Below are 20,640 nucleotides of genomic sequence, written 5' to 3' on the forward strand. Positions count from 1 at the left end.
CCACGGCTCTCCAACTCCTTCTTCAGTTGCTGGATCTTCAATTCACTGAACTTTGCCATGTCCTTGTTGTCCTCTGGAATTTATTCAACAATTCCTCTTCTGACACCAATTGTATAATACTTCATAATTGAATAATGGAAAAATTGCCTTTATTAAAGTACTTCACAATAACACCTTTACTTTGCAACTAGCTTGCTTAAAAACCAAACTGATTGATAGCTCAAATGAAACTCACTCTTTGCCTCTACTGTCGCGCTTTTTATACTTTGTGATTTCTCATTGCATACTTCCAGGCTATTCCATTCCAGAACTTACTAGTTAGTTTCAGCTAAAAAAACACCAGCCACAACTACGTTTATAACTTCTCATTTGAGTAATACTTGCACAAATTATTGCCCTCTCTTGTGAACAATTCAGAAGAGATATATGCATGTGTTTGTGCATTGATTCTCCGCTACTCGTATACGTACATGCTACATATGTGTAGACGCAATTATTGTTTCGTTTATGTAGATACATAATGATTGATCTATGGATGTGCATGATATCACTGTTTAGCATCGGCACCACCCCTTAGTTTTGCTAATATTCGTAAAAATATTAAAATGCCCTTAGCGAAAGGTCCCAAGTTCGCGCTACCAATCGAAAATAGAAAAATTCCTCTTTTCAAATATATCGCGGATGGAGAGAATCTTGTACATACACTCAAAACCAAAGAGCAGCAAGAGGACGCGTGAATCAAATTTTCATTACTTGTTAGAGACCACATAAAAACAAATAGGCAAAGTGCAATAGATCGTTCAATAACAGATACAGTGGAACAGACACCGAAATTTCTAAGCAAAAATGACAACATTGGTATCTTAACATCTGACAAGGGCAACAAAACAGTTGCAATGAACATATGTGACTACGGTAATGAAATGGAAGACATACTAAGCGACTTGGCAATGTATAGAATTCAAAGACAAGATCCCACATCGAGACTACAGAGCAAAACCAAAAGCCTAGTGGAAAAACTATTTAAATTAGAGGTTATTTCAAAGACTGAAAGAAACGAGCTGATTACAAAAACCGCTCTACCACCAAGGATTTATGGACTACCGAATTGCATAAGGAAGGAATACCACTTAGACCAATATGCTCGGCCAACGGATCACCAGCACATAATCTATGCAAGTATGTTGCAAATATTTTAAAAAACGTAACGGCAAAGTCGGACTACAATATTGAAAATACACAGGAATTTAAAGAAAAAATTAATAACACATATATTTATGACGATGAGAAACTTATATCCTTTGACGTAGTCTCCTTATTTCCCAGCATACCACAACATCTGGCACTTGACATTATAAAAGAAAAATGGAAGATTATAGAAAAACATACAAAGATACCAGTTAAATTATTTATGGAAATACTAAAATTTTGCATAGAAGAAACACGATATTTTAAATTTAAAGACTTAGTAGCAATGGGTTGTATACAAAGAATGTTAAAAATATCAGACGACACTTACCACGCGGAAATTAAAGAAGAAATAAAAGAACTTTTAAAAAATAATAGTTTTCCTGATAAAATCATAAAAACCCTATTAAGAAAATGCACATTGGAAAATACTGAAGATAAAAACGTTAAACCAAAAATATTCAAATCAGTAGTGCATATACCCAACTTGTCAGAACGTTTAACCAAGTCGAATTGCTATAACAGAGAAGATGAAAAATAGCCCATAAGCCGATAAACACATTAAAAACTATTTTTAAAAAAACTAAATCAAAACAAGGAAGGAAGTTTAAGTTCGGGTGTAACCGAATATTACATACTCAGTTGAGAGCTATGGTGACAACATAATGGAAAATAACCATGTAGGAAAATGAACCGAGGGTAATCCTGGAATGTGTTTGTATGACATGTGTATCAAATGAAAGGTATTAAAGAGTATTTTATGAGGGAGTGGGCCATAGTTCTTTAGGGGGACGCCATTTAGGGATATCGCCATAAAGGTGGATCAGGGTTGACTCTAGAATTTGTTTGTACGATATGGGTATCAAATGAAAGGTGTTAATGAGTATTTTAAAAGGGAGTGATCCTTAGTTCCATAGGTGGACGCCGTTTCGAGATATCGCCATAAAGGTGGACCAGGGGTGTCCCTAGAATTTGTTTGTACGATATTGGTATCAAATGAAAGGGTTAATGAACATTTTAAAAGGGAGTGGGCCTTAGTTCTATAGGTGGAAGCCTTTTCGAGATATCGCCATAAAGGTGGACCAGGGGTGACTATAGAATGCGTTTGTACAATATGGGTATCAAACGAAAGGTGTTAATGAGTATTTCAAAAGGGCGTGGGGTTTAGTTCTATAGGTTGACGCCTTTTCGAGATATCGCCATTAAGGTGGACCAGGGGTGACTCTAGAATGTGTTCGTACGATATGGGTATCAAATTAAAGGTACTAATGAGGGTTTTAAAATGGAGTGGTGGTAGTTGTATAGGTTGTCGCCTTTTCGAAATACCGGCGTAAAGGTGGACCAGGGGTGACTCTAGAATGCGTTTGTACAATATGGGTATCAAACGAAAGGTGTTAATGAGTATTTTAAAAGGGCATGGGTCTTAGTTCTATAGGTGGACGCCTTTTCGAGATATCGCCATAAAGGTGGACCAGGGTGTTTCTAGAATGCGTTTGTATAATATAGGTATCAAACGAAAGGTGTTATTGAGTATTTTAAATGGGCGTGGAGCTTAGTTCTGTAGGTGGACGCCTTTTCGAGATATCGCCATAAAGGTGGACCAGGGGTGACTCTAGAATGCGTTTGTACAATATGGGTATCAAACGAAAGGTGTAAATGAGTATTTCAAAAGGGCGTGGGGTTTAGTTCTATAGGTGGACGCCTTTTCGAGATATCGCCATTAGGGTGGACCAGGGGTGACTCTAGAATGTGTTTGTACGATATGGGTATCAAATTAAAGGTATTAATGAGGGTTTTAAAAGGGAGTGGTTGCAGTTGTATAGGTGGTCGCCTTTTCGAGATATCGGCATAAAGGTGGACAAGGAGTGACTCTAGAATGCGTTTGTGCAATATGGGTATCAACCGAAAGGTGTTAATGAGTATTTTAAAAGGGCGTGGGGCTTGGTTCTATAGGTGGACGCCTTTTCGAGATATCGCCATAAAGGTGGACCAGGGGTGACTCTAGAATGTGTTTGTACGATATGGGTATCAAATTAAAGGTATTAGTGAGGGTTTTAAAAGGTAGCGGTGGTAGTTGTATAGGTGGTCGCCTTTTCTAGATATCGGCATAAAGGTGGACCAGGGGTGACTCTAGAATGCGTCTGTAAAATATGGGTATCAAACGAAAGGTGTTAATGAGTATTTTAAAAGGGCGTGGGGCTTAGTTCTATAGGTGGACGCCTTTTTGATATATCGCCATAAAGGTGGACCAGGGGTGACTCTAGAATGTGTTTGTACGATATGGGTATCAAATTAAAGGTATTAATGAGGGTTTTAAAAGGGAGTGGTTGTAGTTGTATAGGTGGTCGCCTTTTCGAGATATCGGCATAAAGGTGGACAAGGAGTGACTATAGAATGCGTTTGTGCAATATGGGTATCAAACGAAAGGTGCTAGTGAGTCTTTTTAAAAGGGAGTGGGCCTTAGTTCTATAGGTGGTCGCCTTTTCGAGATATAGCCCTAAAGGTGGACCATGGGTGAATCTAGAATGTGTTTGTACGATATGGGTATCAAATGAAAGGTGTTAATGAGTATTTTAAAAGGGCGTGGGGCTTAGTTCTATAGGTGGGCGCCTTTTTGATATATCGCCATAAAGGTGGACCAGGGGTGACTCTAGAATGTGTTTGCACGATATGGGTATCAAATTAAAGATATTAATGAGGCTTTTAAAAGGGAGTGGCGGTAGTTGTATATGTGAAGGCGTTTTCCAGATATCGACCAAAATGTGGACCAGGGTTACCCAGAACATCATCTGTTGGATACCGCTAATTTATTTATATATATAATACCACGAACAGTATTCCTGCCAAGATTTCGAGGGTTTTTTATTTCGCCCTGCAGAACTTTTTCATTTTCTTCTACTTAATATGGTGGGTGTCACACCCATTTTACAAAGTTTTTTTCTAAAGTTATATTTTCCGTCAATAAAGCAATCCAAATACTATGTTTCATTCCTTTTTTCGTATTTGGTATAGAATTATGGCATTTTTTTCGTTTTTGGTAATTTTCGATATCGAAAAAGTGGGCGTGGTCATAGTCGGATTTCGGCCATTTTTTATACCAATACAAAGTGAGTTCAGATAAGTACGTGAACTGAGTTTAGTAAAGATATGTCGATTTTTGCTCAAGTTATCGTGTTAACGGCCGAGCGGAAGGACGACGGTCGACTGTGTATAAAAACTGGGCGTGGCTTCAATCGATTTCGCCCTTTTTCACAGAAATAAGTTATTGTCCCAGAAGCTAAGCCCCTACCACAAGGATTGTTAAATTTTTGTTCGACTTATGGCATTAAAATTATCCTAGTCAAATTAAATGAAAACGGTCGGAGCCCCGCCCATTTTGAAATTTTCTTTTATTTTTGCATTTTGTTGCACCATATCATTACTGGAGTTGAATGTTGACATAATTTACTTATATACTGTAAATATATTAAATTTATTGTTAAAATTTGACTTAAAAAATTTTTTTTTTTAAGTGGGCGTGGTCGTTCTCCGATTTTGCTAATTTTTATTAAGCATACATATAGTAATAGAAGTAACGTTCCTGCCAAATTTCATCATGATATCTTCAACGACTGCCAAATTACAGCTTGCAAAATTTTAAATTACCTTCTTTTAACAGTGGGCAGTGCCACGCCCATTGTCCACAATTTTACAAATTTTCTATTCAGCGTCATCATTTCAACTCACCTACCAAGTTTCATCCTTTATCCGTCTTTGGTAATGAATTATCGCACTTTTTCGGTTTTTCGAAATATTCGATATCGAAAAAGTGGGCGTGGTTTAGTCCGATATTGTTCATTTTAAATAGCGATCTGAGATGAGTGCTCAGGAACCTACATACCAAATTTCATCAAGATACCTCAAAATTTACTCAAGTTATCGTGTTAACGGACAGACGGACGGAGGGACATGGCTGAATCAAATTTTTTTTCGATCCTGATGATTTTGATTTATGGAAGTATATATCTATCTCGATTCCTTTATACCTGTACAACCAACCGTTATCCAATCAAAGTTAATATACTCTGTGTGCAAAGCACGCTGAGTATAAAAAGCACGCCTAGTAAAAATTAATGTAAAGACAGAATGTCTCAAATTGTGTGAGAACGTGAAAATGGGATAAAACTGAAATTAGCCAAGAAAGCAAATACAACAAAATAGCCCAATGATTAGGCGATTGTCATTTCAGCAGTTTGACTGCTTTTCGATCCCAGATGAAGCCTTCTGAAATAAAATAAACATTACGAAATTGCCTGACGATGAGGACGTGCGGCTTTCGAAATGGTACTATCGCAATATGCCAGTAAATGTTTCCTTTTTTCAGTTTTTCCCAATAAAACCAAAAATAATAATTGAATAACAATTATTATTTACCGGTGTTAAGCTCATTAATTCTTAAAAATCTTAAGTAAAATTGAACACACCATTAAACATACAAAAATATAACTATATAAACTGAGCACCAGTTTAAATATAGGACACAAACAATCTTCTGCAGTGAAGAGGAGTTGTACAATACCAATAACAAAAAGCACGCCTAGTACAAATTAATGTAAAGACAGAATGTCTCAGATTGTGCGAGAGCGTGAAAATGGGATAAAACTGATATTAGCCATGAAAACAAATATAACTCAATAGCCCAATGGTTAGGCGATTGTGATTTCAGCAGTTTGACCGCGGTTCGATCCCGGTGAAACCTGTTGAAATAAAATAAACATTACGAAATTGCCTGACGATGCTGACGTGGCGGTTTTCGAAATGGTACCATCGCAATACGGCAATAAATGTTTCCTTGTTTTCACTTTTCCCAATAAAACCAAAAATAATAATTGAATAGCAATTATCATTTACGGTTATTTTTTTAATTTTATTTATTTTATTTTATTTTATTTTCTTTTCTTTTCTTTCCTCTCCTGATCAGCTGGTATTTTTGGGATCGCGGGCAAAACTCCGGAACTTAGAATGGCGCCATATGCATCTGCTCCGAGGACCAGAGAATTCGCGCTTTAGTATTAGAATTAGGGGTCTGTCAAGCGCAGGTTGTCGAAATCCTCGATGTGGCAGCATCAACTGTACACTCAGGGGCGTTTCTTTTTAGGCTACCGAGTACCCTTGCCTGTATTTGAACCCTCTCATTCAAACCCATCAAAGTAAGGCTGCAATGCTCCTTTTCGTTCCGTGAGAGCAGAGGATGTAGTCGAGCGGGACACATATATATCGTGGATATGGGATGTCCAGGCTCGAAAATCGCGTGTACCGTCTGGTTCCGGCCTCTTGTTATTTTTTTTTTTTTGCCATAACCGTGGTGTGGCATTACTACAATACAAGATATTTGTACTTATCTACATGCCAGAATAGGTCTAGCTTGAAATGCATAAGCAAATGTATTTCACTTTCCACCACACACAAATTACTCATAGCGACACAGTCATAGCGGTATAACTAAGTTACATTGAACCCAGCGGGGAGCCATATCCATTTACAGTTGCTTAACCCATAAAAATAACTGATCGACAGCGTCGGTTTGTCGGTGCGACTGACCAAACATTATTACATAGTTAGGTAATAAGAATATTGTACTGAATAGGTATATAGAAATGGAATGTAGTTATTTTTAGTGTGTAAATATTGTACAAAAATATTGCAATAGTATTGTTAGAAAAATTAACTTGCTGTAGGTTTTCATTGCTGACCTTTATTTCCAGCACCTCCACACTAGACTCCGACAAATCTTTTGCCCGGTATGGTCGTGGTAGCTGATTTGGCTGATTATCTACCATGTCAGGGCCCCATGGCATGGCTTCCTCGAGTCGGGGGTTGTGATGCCTCTCGTGACATCGATTGGAACGTCCTGTTGACGAGCAGGTGAGGGCTATGTGACGCTGCGACATCCAATTGGCATAGTGGTCGTGAAGGAGTACAGCACGCAGTCTCTCTCCTCCATCCATCCTACGCATTTGGCAGCATTTATTTAAAGTAGCGATGTTGGCTCGGGCCATTTTGTATTTGTATCTTTGGCGTTATCTAAAAGAACATATAGTGCTGCACGTACAACTACGACTCGAACGCGATTATCTTGACTTGAAAAAACCTTCACAGCTTGCCAGGATACAAATGGTGAAAATTCTGTAAGAAACGTGTACACCGATGGTAAAAGATGTATAGCTTTCGCAGAGAAATCAACGAAGACGCAGACGTATCCTTTCATTATTAGGGATGCCCTAACCGTTCTTGTTTTCGAACCTACCACAGAAATCTATGCCGGTATTTGTAAATGAGTGATATGCCTCCGTTTGTTCAGGAGGGAGCGGTGCTATCAAATATTCACGTGACCTTTTCCTGTAAATTGGGCAAATTTTACAGTTATTGATTAGATTTTTTATAAAATTTTTCACTTTAGCGATCCAATATTCTGATTGCATAAGCCATGTGAGTTGATTTCCCCCGAGTAGGGATATCACTTGGTTGAATTGTACAAGAAGTCTAGAGTATTTACAGTCATATGGGAGAATGATTGGGAATCGTTTGTCGAATGGTAACGACCATAGAGATAGTCTCCCTCCTAATCGCATGATTCCGTCCGAATCGATGAAGTGATTGAAAATACGGAGTGAACTTTTAGAGCTCACAGGACTGGCTGATACAATGTTTTCATACTCCCCAGGGTATCAATTTCTTCAGATGTAACCTCTGGCGTGTTACCGCGGGTTAATTTGTGAACGAGATGTGTCCTGTTGTAGAATTGGAAGACCCGTTCGATGACTCGCAGGGCTGAAGGAATTTAAGAATTTCTCCAAAATAACAGACACGTCTGAAGAACAAGTAGTATGGGCACCAATAACTCTTTGTTCCATGTCCGTTTCTTATAACCCATCATCAGCATTTTGTGGCCACTCTGAAGGTGGTGACTGCAGCCCACTGGGATCTTACCACCAGAGTGTGCTGTTTGCCAATTCTTTCGAAAGACTCCTCGGCTACCTAGATCCGCAGGACTCCACATGATTCCATCCTGTCACCCCGACGACTCATCAAGTTTTGAGGTCCTATTCGCCACGAAGGTTGTCCAGCAGCATTGTGCCATCTTCAATCAAGAGAGAACGGTAATGGAGTCCGTCCATTTGTAGATGACTAGCTGTGTCACGTCAAGCTGAGGGAGTAAGGCGTGGATGAGTTCAGACCGAAGCAACTCCGCGCATAATTGCACCGTGTCAAGGAGATTGTTTTAACTGGGGCCACATTAGATTTTCTCACTAGTGAGTTTACATTCCCGTAGCGTGCTCGGGTACCTTTAAATAAAGGGCAGCTGTGTATGCCTTTTCCGAGGCATCACAAAACCCGTGCAACTCGGTTTGATTCCAAGGGGTGAAATAAATCCACCTTGGAATCTTAATTTCGGAAATGGGGATATAATTTCTGAAAAAATGTTCTCATCGTTGACGAGGACTTGGAAGCAGAACATCATCCCACTCGATCTTTGTTGACCGTACGCATCACAAGTTTGGTTTCTACCACGGTAGGGACCTAACCAGCCTGAGGGTTACCTAAGATAACACCTCACGCTTGGAGTTATTAGGTATTGCATGGATCTCCTTAACACTAAGGTTAGGTTAGGTTGAACTGGCCGGTCTAAGAGGACCTCACCTAGGCTGATTGAGTCCGTAGTGTTACCAGAAGTTTGTTTTAACGACCAAACTGAAAAAACCCTATCAAAAACCAGGACCTATGTTATAAAATAACTCCGTCCTCTTGGCAAATACTAGAAGCTTCCTAGGATTTAAGCCACTTGCTGCTTCTAGATCTGACAGCTGTATCACTCCTAATAGCTGGAGTCTTAGCCTGGCAAGTGCAGAGTACGAGAATAGAACGTGTTCGATCGTTTCCTCCTCCAACCCGTACCTCCTACATCTGCTATCACTGACCAAGCCTAATTTTAAGGCATGTGACGCCAGAAGGCAGTGTCCAGCCAGAATACCCGTCATGAGTCTACAGTCCTCTCTTTTTAATGATAGAAGCAAATTTGTTAGTCTAAGGTTGTAAGACCTACACATAATTTTCGACACTTTACAGCCCCGCGCTTGAACTCACGCCTTTCCTGCCTGGTCGATCATGTGCACCTCTCGCCTTCGCTTAATCTCACCCAGTCTAATTGGGACGTCTACGGAGCAAGCTTCAAGGGATGCGCCCTTTTTAGCTAGTTCATCCGCTTTTTCATTCCCATCTATTCCCATATGCCCTGGGACTCAATATAGATGTATGCTTCTCCCTGTCCCTATTCTCTCCAGAGACTGCTTACACTCTAACACGCATTTAGATGCTGTGCTATGCGAGATTATTGCCTTAATCGCTGCTTGACTGTCAACATAAAAGTTAAGACGGTTGCAGCTGAAGCCATTCTCTTCCAAGGTTTCTACTGCTTTGGTTACGGCTAATATTTCCGCTTGGAAAACGCTACAGTAATCCGGCAGTCTGTAGGATCTGCTTATTTCCGGATCAGCACAGTATACCACAGACCCTACTCCTTCCACTACCTTGGAACCATCTGTGTACACATGTATCGCCTCGTCCGCCATTTGCGCACCCTTGCGCCAAACCGTCCACCTCTATTGTGGCCTTAAGATCTCCCTCGAAGCGCAGATAGGGAATCAGGTAGCCATATGGTCGGCGCTCAAGCTGCCCCGAAGCACCGAGCCTGGTTGCAGTTGTTAATGCTTTGTTCTTTGCTACCAGGTCTACAGGTTGAATGTGCAGAATGGCACACAGTACAACCGTTGAGGTTGTTTTCATGGCTGCCGTAATGCTAAGCATCGATAGTCTGCATACCCCCTCTAATTTTTTGAGGTATGTTGTCTTCTGTGTGGCTTTCCACCAAACAAGAACTCCATAGTATAGAATAGGGCTTAAAATCGCTGTAAAAACCCAATGAGAAAGAGAGGGCGATAGGCCCCACGTACACCCCAGCATTCTTTTACATGCATAAAGTGCCGTTAAGGCTTTCTTCACCCTCTCCTCCACGTTGAGCTTCCATGACAGCTTAAAGTCTAGGATGAAGCCTAGATATTTTGTGCAAGGTTTCTCCTGTAAGGTCACCCCTCCTAAATTAGGTCTGGTCCAATTTGGGACCTTGTACCTCTTTGTAAACAAGACCATATCCGTCTTCTCCGCATTGACTTTCAACCCGACATTAAACGCCCAGGTATGAATATCCCGAAGCGCGCCATCAATCAAAGAACTAATCGTTAGAAGGCACTTTCCACTTATTAAAATTGCAACGTCATCTGCGTAAGCCGTAAGTTTTACGGGTCCCTCATCCAATCGCCTGAGCAGTTGGTTGATGACCAGCGTCCACAGCAGAGGTGATAGCACCCCTCCCTGCGGCGTGCCCGTGTCCACTGGTTTCGTGGCCTCGTACAATCCCCATTGTGATGTAATCTTCCTACAATTTACATACAGCCGATCCATCTGGTTAAGGCTAGATGTACTTTAATGTAATTAAGAACATCCATAATCGCCCATTTAGAAACATTATTGAAAGCCGCGGCAATAACACTAAAGTTGGACATGTCACGTACTGCATTTCACAAAATGCCCAACATTCTGGCTTCGCTTAGGTCATCAATTTCGAGAAACTCATCCTTTAGCAAATTTTCCTTTGATATGGATGGCAGGATTTCTTTGGAATTCGATGTCCATTTCCGAAAAAGGAATCCATCTCTCCTGAAAGCCTCTCTGAGCTATTAACGCGAGCGTATGACTGTCTCGCGATCATGAGCACCTGCGAGAACATCGGCCGGGTAGCAGAAAAAGTTATAAAAGTCCGCCATTAAAGTTAAAGCTTATGCTAATAGTATTTAGGAAACACTTTTTAAATTTTGTTGATCCTTTTGACCCATTTTCCTAAGTCAATTAATAACGAAGTAATAACACTTTTATTGTTAGTTATAGTTACTAATCACGGCGGCCGCGTGCTTCGCCTCCCGCATCGAGGACAAAGTAAAGAAACTAGTTTTTTTCAATCAGAAAAAAAAAATTCTTACAGGTGTCGCCCCGAAAGTTATTCGGCAAACCCTCGGAGTGTATTTATGCTATGAAAAACCTCTCAGTGAAAATGGTCAGCTTTGTAGGTTTTCCAAAAAATTTGAAGGCTCACTCGCAACACAAAGATAACTTACTAGTTTCACTAAATAAACTCTAAGCTTCACTGATGCTACAAAAAAGCCTTACACGTAAAAATATAGTATATACCACATACTGAATAGCATGTGATAAGTCTGGTTGACACATTAAAAGTTTTATCACCTCGTAATTTATTGACTTAGGGAAATGGTTCAAAAACAACTGTTCGGCAAGGCAAAAACATGTACAAAACAATTTTGAATAACAGTCAATATATACATATCTCCTTTTTACAAATATTGGAATGTGGTAACAATAAAATTATATTGTATCCTATTTTGTACAAAGTATCACACAGCCACACTTGGCGACGCCTGGAGTAAAACTAAAATCATCTTGTTGGTAGTTGTTTAGTTGTTGATGAAAAATCAATAAGGTAGGACTTATGCACGCATGTTTGTTAACACACATAAAGTAATTCCTAAATATGCCATATGAGTCTAAGGAAAAATTTAAACAAAATAAATTGCTAAAATTAAACCACGAAAACCTTCTGCGCATGAGCGTTTGTTTGCAAAATATCTTTTCGCAAATGCGCAAATAAACAATAGCTTCATCCGATGTTGCTACTGTGCTTGTTCAGCGACAGTTTGAGATGGTGTCTGAGATGGTCGTCGAGCACCTTTTGGAGAGAAGACCCCAGTACCGACCTATAGATGTGATGAAGTCTGCCGTGGATGCAGGGTCATCAAGTGCGCGGACGAGTTCTCGCGGGGATTCCTCGAGCAATGTGTTTCTAAGGCTAGAAACGCATTCGATGGTCTTACGTTAATGATCATCCCGGCTTCGGAGTTTCCCAGGAGACTATGGGCTGAAACTCCTCCACTGCTTGAGGCTGCAGAATCCGGATGTTCCGATGAACGTCTGGGCAATTCATAAAGTGGAGGAGCAGCTGAAGAATAGCCAGCCAGTGCTGTTGCTGATTTGCAACCAGTCCGTGGAGGTTCTCAGGCAAAAAGAAAACAGATTGAGGTTTTGCATCAGGGAAGCCAGACTAAAAATCTTCCCGGCAACTGCAGCACCGGACAACAACCTCGAGGAAATGGACGAGCCAGGTGGAGGGGTGGACTCGTCAACTCCTGGCAAAGGGCAGGAGCGTCCCCGGTCCGGTGATTAAGGTAGCGCAGATTAACCTGCAACATGCGAAGATTGCCTCGCGGCAAGGATTGAGTCACGAGGCGGTCGATGCCTAACGATCGCTTCGGTGTATATGGTTCACGATTTACCCGCACCCTCTGAGGAAGTGGAAACCTTAATAAACGTAACAGCCGGAAAAGAGATGACGGTCATGGGCTGCGACGCCAACGCAAGACACACGGTATGGGGAAGCAGCGAGATGAATGAACGAGGTGAGTCTCTTTTTGACTATATGACAAATAATCTCAGCATATGTAACAAGGGCAACGCTCCCTCCCACCTGTATTTTCCCAAGTTCAGGGAACTTCGCAGCGTGGGAGGAAGTCCTTGATATCACGATATCCAATGACATCCATCCAATATCTCTCAGTTAGGAACTGGGAGATCTCGAAAATGATCTCCATTTCTGATCATCGTATGATCCGTTTTGAAATAGACTGGGAGAGTGAAATAAAACCACCTTACAGAAATCCTAAGCGAACATCTTGGGGTCTGTTCAGCAGAATAGTCAGCGAGAGGCTAGGTAGGAACAAAGCACCTATTCAATCTCCTGATAGCCTAGACGACCGAGTACGGTCTCTGGAAAGAAGTTTTCAGGTAGCATATAGGGTTGCCTGTCAAATTTCCAGGAGCAAGAAGACCTTTCCTCCTTGGTGGAACAAGAACCTTAGCGATCTAAGGTCAAATCTCAGGTAGGTATTCAATGTATGCCATTCAACAGGTGACTTTCAGCAGTATAGGATCTCCATAAGGGAATTAGAGAAAGCCATGCGCAGTGCAAAAGCGAAATCCTGGCGGGAGCATTGCGAGTCCATCGAGTCCACGAAGAACTCAGCAAGACTAGGAAAGGTACTTGCCAGGTGTCATTCAAATAATACCTTTGTCAAGCGCGCTGATGGAGCATGGCAGGATCAATGGCTGAGACACTAGACATTCTCATAGATGCTTACTTTCCGGATGGACCAGGAGAGGTAGCTCAAGTAGAATTAGTGGAACAGCAGGAGTCTACGACCAACTTATAGCAAAGCTCTTGGCAGAAGATAAAATCACCTGGGCGATAAATAGCTTCTCGCCATACAAATCTCCAGGGGTTGATGGTATTCTCCCCATCGTGCTGCAATAGACTCAAAAATCTTTAGTTAAGGAGCTGAAAGATATTTTCTCTGCACGTATACGCTATAGCCACGTCCCTTTATCGTGGAGGAAAACTAGGGTGGTCTTCATACCTAAGGCAGGAAGAAGGGGACACGAACTGGCCAAGGATTTTAGGCCAATAAGTCTTACATCTTTTGTGCTAAAAACTCTGGAGAGATTGCTTGATATTCATATAAGAGAACTTCTGGATAAGAGTCCTCTTTCCACGGCACAACATGCTTATCTGAGGGGGAAATCTACAGAGACTGCGCTAAATGAGGTGGTGAGGACGGTGGAGATCTCCCTCATGCATAAAAAATTCACTCTAGCCGCGTTTGTTGACGTGGAGGGTGCTTTCAATAACGTGACGGCTGACGCGATAAAATCAACTCTCAGAAGGACAGGGAGGAACCGATAAGGAATTGGATTTCGCCTCTTCTCCTCAACCGCGAGATAACAGCTGAGCTCGGAAGAGCAAAAATTGGTAAGCAGATAAGTAGAGGCACGCCACAAGGTGCGGTTCTCTCGCCTCTGCTATGGCTAACTACCATGAACGCCATTTTAACAAAACTCGGAGCAAATGGTGTGAATGTCATGGCGTACGCCGATGATGTGGCAATCCTGATTTCGGGTCCTTTCCCTTCAGTGATGAGTGAAATTATGGAGAGAGCGTTGGCAGAACTAAGTAGGTAGGCACAGGGATGTGGGCTTAGGCTAAATCCAGAGAAGACTACTCTTCGGATTTACTACTCTTCGCAAGGAAGTACAAACCACCTACCTTTAAAATACCAATGTTAAACGGCCAGCAACTAACACTATCAAGCAGTACTATGTATCTAGGACTAACAATAGACTCAAAACTCAATTGGAGGAGCGAGTGCGGAAGGCCTGCGTCACTTTCTATCCTTGTAACGCGATGTTCGGTTAGAAGTGGGGTCTCAGACCGAAGATGGTCCTTTGGCTGTATGAAGCAGTAGTGCGGCCAGTGCGGACGTATGGCTCTATAGTGTGGTGGGAAGCTCTTAGCAAGAAGTGCAACCTCACCAGCCCACAGAAGGTCCAACCTACTGCGTGCACTGCGGCCACCGGAGCCTGCCACACCTGCCTCACTGCGGCTTTGGACCCCATCTTAAACCTGCTTCCGATAGACTTGCATATACTATGTACAGCGGCGCAGACTGCACTGAGACTTAGACAGTCTTGGTGTTGGAAGGATACTCAGAAGGGCATGGCAGCATCCTTAATCTACTCCCGACGGGAGTACTAAATTCCGATATAGACAATAATCCCCGCAAACTTCAGTTTGAGGGCAACACAACCACTATCATTTCAAGTAGGAATGATTGGAATAGGGGAGCGGCTTCAGTGGGTAGCGGCATACTAATCTACACTGATGGCTCTAAGATGGACTCAGGGGTGGGAGCTGGTATCTTTGCACTCCCAAGAAATTTTTATGTCGTTCAAACCACCGACAAACTGCAGTGAATTTCAAGCAGAATTCCTCGCAATTTGGTGGGCCTGTAAAATGCTCGAGGCCAGGAGCATAACTGGAAAAGTGTCTATCCTTTCTGACAGTCAACCAGCAATTAAGGCGATAGCTGCACCATACACTAATTCAAAGCTGGTAGGGTCATGCAAACAAATCTTATCGGCACTGACCGACACTCTGGAAATACCCATTATCTGGGTTCCGGGACATAGCACGTAGGGGCTCAGCAGAGGGGGGTGAGGGAATAGCCAGTGTCGAAGTAGGTATACCCCTGGGGGTGGCCAAGGCAGTTATTCGAGATTTTTATGTGAACAAAGCCCGACAAAAATGGAAGAGCACAGCGGGTTGTGCGATTTCAAAAGCCATTTGGCTGGACTTCAACGAAAGGAAAACAAGGTATCTGCTGGGGAGATCCAGGGCCGACACCTATAGACTTATAGCGGTCTGCACTGGTCACAGGGCTTTACGCACGCATGCAGAAAAGATGGGTGTTCCGCACAATGACTACTGCAGAAGTTGTAAGGACATAGATGAAAAAGAGACTGTAGAGCATTTTCTGTGTAAATGCCCGGCTCTGGCTAGAACCCGTTTAAGATCATTCGGGAGCCCTTTTTTGGAAGATCTAGGAAGATGGATGAGATGACAAACATTCCTGATTTTATAAACAACTCAGGTTGGTTGTAAACAATATCCATGTAGTACTCAGTAGGCTCAGACGAGTTTATGGCATCAAAACGGCTTTTCATTAGCTACTTGGGCGACCACGGTCGCAGCCATTATACCTACCTACCTACCTGCTTATTAATAAAAAATAAATTCGGCTTTAGTGTGCAAGCAAATGAAAGTGTTCAAATAAGTGAAAAAAATATAATAACCTAACACCGAAACAAAATTTGTTGTAATGTGCCCTTAGAATTAGTTCCGCTTTCTCCATATTAAATTTTTCAATACATATTTACACACATGCAGACCTCACACGTCACGATATATTAACATCAAATTGCTAATTGTGCACTTATGCATTGAATGCACATATTTGTTTATATCGGTCAATTGGTTCCGCTGGCTGATACACTTTGGCCATATACACACATTTGTACTCATGTACCTAAATAGGTCATTCCAATATGCTGACTCCACATACAGGATATATGTACATTTCAGTTCCTAAGTATTAGTGTAAATAGGTATAAGTAGAATAAGAACATTTTGTATAAAAGCAGAATTCCAAAATAAAGACGAATTACTTTGGTTGATCCAACGAACCAACATCGTTTTAGTATATTTGGATGATCTAATTACATGGCGATCCTGCCAGTTTGACCGGTAAGGTAGCTGAAAATTTGCTAAATAAGCAAAGCTGCTAACTTAAGTAATGCGTTTAGTGCTTGTGTTAATCCTGGAACATGGGTTGCGAATGGTCTAATTGCCTCAACTCTAGCCGACCACCTAGTGTCTGAAAGACTGGGAAGAGAGCTCGCACACAAGGCGAGTAATCAGCATTCGAGTTTTTGTCGAGAATGTGACGTTGTGCTCCGTTGTAAGCTCCTTTCATATTGGCGCCGTTATCGTACCCTTGTGCACGACAATCTTTTAATGGGATTTCATGTTTACCTAGAGTACCCTGAAAGAAATGGTGATATTAAAATCAACAAATCGGTTGTGTTGTTCTTGACTTAACGGAGATTCGGTGAAATTGATCGAATTACGGTTAATTCGACCGAGTTCTTTGTCAAACGAACAAATTAGTTTAGTCATTTCAACAGAAGAGAAATTGTCGCTCTCAAGTTAACCAAATTCTGTGAAATTGACAGATTCCTCGTCAATCTAACTAATTTTTCAATACATGAGCAAATTTCAAAGAGAATTTTACGCTCACTGCGCTCTCTACTTTGTACTTATGACGATGGTGGTGCCACTTGTTTAAAAAAAAAATACGAAAATAAGAAAACCACCAAATCGAAAAAACACACAAAATGGGAAAACAACAAAAACCAGTTTTTCAGTTATCAATATAAAACGAAAACCCTTTTTTGAATTTATTGTGCAAAAAATTATGAGATACCGGGACACCTATTTATCGGGTACAATTTTGTAACTTCTCCTCCAAGCGAAATGCAAAATTGCGCCCTCTTGTTGCAAAAGTTTTGTGTGAACGAACAGGATTTTTCCAAAGTTAGTAACATTTTGTTCAAGTTTTTACGAATTTTCACTCACGCGAACGAATTTAATAAGATAATAAAAAACATCCTTTTTTAATGTTGATGTTTCTGACAACATAAAAGTTTAAGTTGTTTTGGAATCGTTTCAACTTAAAGTGTTACGAAAATTAAACTTGCCGAATTACATGTAAAGTTACTCCAGTGGTGAATTACCTTCTAGCGATTTGATTCTTTACTTTTCTATAACTTACAAGTTCTCTATTTAAAATATTATGTCAAACATTTATACTAAAAGTTTTGTTCGAAACAATCAAGTGTGGTAACTACATGCGAGAGAAGAAATTGAGAATGAGCTGAGCTGGCACTGAAGGAATTGAGAATCAGTTTTGTGACTACTATTTTCATTTCTATTTGCAAAGCGAAGTTCAAAACTGTTAATTAAATAAATTATAAAATATAAAATTTGGTGAAAGTGCGTTTAATAAAACAAAATAATAAGGTGTATAATGTTGGGTTAGTAAGTGCGTACATATGTATGTACATTAAGCTGGGTCGATTAATTAACCTATATCGCGCCATCGATTTTTCGATAGTTTTTGGGCTCAGGGAAAAAAAGTTCCACTAGCATACCCAAAAGGATAATTTTCGTGCCTGCAAAATTTGAGTTTTTTGACTTTTTTTTCTTTGATTTTTAAGGTTTTTGTCATGACCTACTTAAAAAATTTTCATTTGATTTTAAAATTTTCATGTATCCCTGTCCGACTCTAAATTGTCCGCTTAAAACCTTGGCAATAGCAGTTTTTTGAAAAAAGGTATTTTTTGAGTTTTGAGGAGTGTTTTGGTGAAAAAATTTATTTTTTCGTCACTTTTTTTCAAGGATTTATTCAGAAACGTGCAAAAAAGTTGCCGATGAAAACAAATTTGTCTCTTAGTTTTTATCCCACTTAAAATTGTGCGATAAAAACGTTGGCATTAACAGTTTTTAAAAAACATTTTTTTTGGTTTTTGGGACTTGTTTTGGTCGAAATCGATTTTTTTCATTTTCAAGGCTCCAAATCATTTTTTATGTATATTTTTCCGTTAGACCCACCAATAGGTATACCAAAATGATCAGGGGACGAGCTGAGTTGATTTGGCCATGTCCATCTGTCCGTCCGTCCGTCTGTCCGTTTGTTTGAACGCAAACTAGTCCCTCAATTTTTGAGATATTTTTGATGAAATTTGGTAAGCAGGCATATTTTGATGGGGGATTTGACATTTGTCGGAATCGACCGGATCGGCCCACTATAGCATATACCTCCCATACAACCGATTGTTCAATAAGAGGGTTTTCGCCATTTCTGCCCCATTTCTAGTTTATTTTAACAGCTAGCAACATCAAATTTTACCACAAGCTTACGTATTGGGCATAGATGGTCTGAAAAAATCGTCAAGATCGAACATATTTTTGTCGAAATCGATTTTTAGTCCCAAGTGTATTCATGCGCTAAAGACGGTGGTAAGTGCAGTTAAAAAAAAAAATTTTGTCCAATCTTGGCGATTTTTTCAGACAACCATCTATGCCCAATACTTAAGCTTGTGGTAAAATTTCATGTTGCAAGCTGTTAAAATAAGCCAGAAATGGGGCAGAAATGGTGAAAACCCTCTTATTGAACAATCGGTTGTATGGGAGGTATATGCAATAGTGGGCCGATCCGGTCGATTCCGACAAATGTCAAATCCCCCATCAAAATATGCCTGCTTACCAAATTTCATCAAGATATTTCAAAACTTGAGGGACTAGTTTGCGTTCAAACAAACGGACAGACGGACGGACAGACGGACGGACGGACGGACGGACGGACAGATGGACATGGCCAAATCAACTCAGCTCGTCCCCTGATCATTTTGGTATACCTATTGGTGGGTCTAACGGAAATATATACCAAAAAAATGATTTGGAGCCTTGAAAATGAAAAAAATCGATTTCGACCAAAACAAGTCCCAAAAACCAAAAAAAATTTTTTTTTTAAAAACTGTTAATGCCAACGTTTTTATCGCATAATTTTAAGTGGGATAGGAACTAAGAGACAAATTCGTTTTCATCGGCAACACTTTTGCACGTTTCTGAAGAAACCCTTAAAAAAAATGGCGAAAATTTAAATTTTTTCACCAAACCACTCCTCAAAACCCAAAAAATATTTTGTTTTTTTTTTCAAAAAACTGTTATCGCCAAAGTTTTTGCGGACAATTTTGAGTCGGGCAGGGTATACACGAAAATTTTAAAATTAAATGAAAACTTTTTAAATAGGTCATGAAAAAACCTTAAAAATCAAAGAAAAAAAAGTCAAAAAACTCATATTTTGCAGGCTCGAAAATTATCCTTTTGGTTATGCTAGTGGAACTTATTTTCCCTGAGCCCAAAACCTATCGAAAAATCGATGGCGCGATATAGGTTAATTAATCGACCCAGCTTAATGTACATACATATGTACGCACTTACTAACCGAACTTCAATTGGGCGTACATCAAATATGCTGGCACACATTAAACATTATACACCTTATTATTTTGTTTTATTAAACGCACTTTCACCAAATTTTATATTTTATAATTTATTTAATTTATAGTTTTGAACTTCGCTTTGCAAATAGAAATGAAAATAGTATTCATAAAACTGATTCTCAATTCTTTCAGTTGCAGCTCAGCTCATTCTCAATTTCTTCTCTCGCATGTAGTTACCACACTTGATTGTTTCGAACAAAACTTGTAGTATAAATGTTTGACATAATATTTTAAATAGAGAACTTGTAAGTTATAGAAAAGTAAAGAATAAAATCGCAGGAAGGTAAATCACCACTGGAGTAACTGTACATGTAATTCGGCAAGTTTAATTTTCGTAGCACTTTAAGTTGAAACGATTCCAAATCAACTCAAACTTTTATGTTGTCGGAAACATCAACACTAAAAAAGGATGTTTTTATTATCTTATTAAATTCGTTCGCGTGAGTGAAAATTCGTAAAAACTTGAACAAAATGTTACTAACTTTGGAAAAATCCTGTTCGTTCAAACAAAACTTTTGCAACAAGAGGGCGCAATTGTGCATTTCGCTTGGAGGAGAAGTTGCGAAATTGTACCCGGTAAATAGGTGTCCCGGTATCTCATAATTTTTTGCACAGTCAATTCAAAAAAGGGGTTTTCGTTTTGTATTGATAACTGAAAAACTAATTTTTTGTTGTTTTCCCATTTTGTGTGTTTTTTCGATTTGGTGGTTTTCTTATTTTGGTGTTTTTTTTTTAACATGTGGCACCATCGTCATAAGTACAAAGTAAAGAGCG

General features: G+C 40.1%; 1 protein-coding gene across 10 annotated transcripts in view; it reads right to left on the reverse strand.

The window, feature by feature from the left end:
* The window catches only part of LOC137235484 (calcium-dependent secretion activator-like), a 2,443,847-nt gene that overhangs the window by 1,232,582 nt on the left and 1,190,625 nt on the right, over window positions 1-20,640 (reverse strand). The gene's annotated exons all lie outside the window — the stretch shown is intronic.

This window comes from Eurosta solidaginis, chromosome X (genome assembly GCF_040869045.1).
Source record: "Eurosta solidaginis isolate ZX-2024a chromosome X, ASM4086904v1, whole genome shotgun sequence".
Classification (NCBI taxonomy): Eukaryota; Metazoa; Arthropoda; class Insecta; order Diptera; family Tephritidae; genus Eurosta; species Eurosta solidaginis.